This window comes from Elephantulus edwardii, unplaced genomic scaffold (assembly GCF_000299155.1).
Source record: "Elephantulus edwardii isolate Elephantulus edwardi_28Jun2011 unplaced genomic scaffold, EleEdw1.0 scaffold08132, whole genome shotgun sequence".
NCBI lineage: Eukaryota > Metazoa > Chordata > Mammalia > Macroscelidea > Macroscelididae > Elephantulus > Elephantulus edwardii.
In genome coordinates this window covers 1-1,120 of record NW_006407882.1, presented here as the reverse complement: position 1 = coordinate 1,120, position 1,120 = coordinate 1, and the positions used below count along the sequence as shown (strand labels likewise).

At 65.7% G+C, this 1,120-nt stretch overlaps 1 non-coding gene across 1 annotated transcript; it reads right to left on the bottom strand.

Annotated features, from left to right (window-relative positions):
- Positions 1–168: 168 nt before the first annotated feature.
- TRNAG-UCC lies at positions 169–240 on the bottom strand. Its single transcript has one exon. It is a non-coding gene; the product is annotated as a tRNA-Gly (tRNA).
- Between the last annotated feature and the right edge of the window lie 880 nt (positions 241–1,120).

The following is a 1,120-nucleotide window of genomic DNA, read 5'->3' as shown; positions in this document are numbered from 1 at the left end:
GAGAGCTGGGCGGGGAGAGAAGTGCAGCAATGAATGAATGGAAATCCAAAATCTCTGTAAATATTCATTAAAATTATTTTTAAAAAAATTTTTAACAGGAATTCCACTTGGTTTTATTCACTAGAATATTTTTGCCTGCCGACGAATAAAATCGAAAATATTTGCACTTGCGTTGGCCGGGAATCGAACCCGGGTCAACTGCTTGGAAGGCAGCTATGCTAACCACTATACCACCAACGCCTTGGCGGGAGACTATGTTCACTTGCGGTCTCTAATAGATGTGCCTTCGGTCTGACTCGGCGATACCAAATTGACGGGGGTGTCGCTCTTCGGCGTTCGTCTCCAGTTGGAAAACGCCTCCCTACGCGGCCCCTCCCCCCCACTGCCTCAGCCGCTTTGGTACCGGCCGAGCGGCGCCCAATCCCGGGCCGCCGCCTATGTCGCTCGACTTCCGGGTCAAAGGGACCGGAGCCGCCGGGTCCCCCTCGTCTGCCGCCTACGCTGTCCCCGCGCCCGCCACTTCCGGGGCCGCAGTCCGGGGCATGGAGAGGCCAGCGTGATCGCCACCGGCCCCGGACACCCTGCCCAGCCCGTCCGCCTCCCCGTCCCGGTCCCGAGCCCGGTGAGCAGCGCCCGCCCGCCCGTCCCGCCTCGCGGCGGTCCTGGACCTGCCAGCGCCCGCCCTCCCCGCCCTCCGCCCCGGCCGCGCGGAGCCCCGGGCCGGACCCGCCCTTGACCGGCCTCCAGCCCCTCCAGCCGCGCTCTCCCCTCCTCCGCCGCCTCGCGGCTCCTCTGTCCGCCCGCCCTGCCCTTCCCGCGGCCGCCGATCCTGTGTCAGCCGCCAGGCTCGGACCCTGCGCGCGGTGACCGCGCCCAGCACGCTGTCCCCGCGTCAGTCCTTGACCCCCGCAGGCCCTGGATGGCCAGCCTGCCCCTCCCTGTGCAAGCACGGCCACCCTCGGACCTGCCACCTGCTCCCACCCGCTCTTCATCCTCAGCCTCCTCTCCCAGGCCTGGTCTGCAGGCCTCCTGAGTGTCATCGCTGAGCCCTCTGGGGCGGCCTGTTCCCTGCACCCCTGTTCTATCTGCACCCTGTCCTCCCGGAACCCGTGTCCTCCTT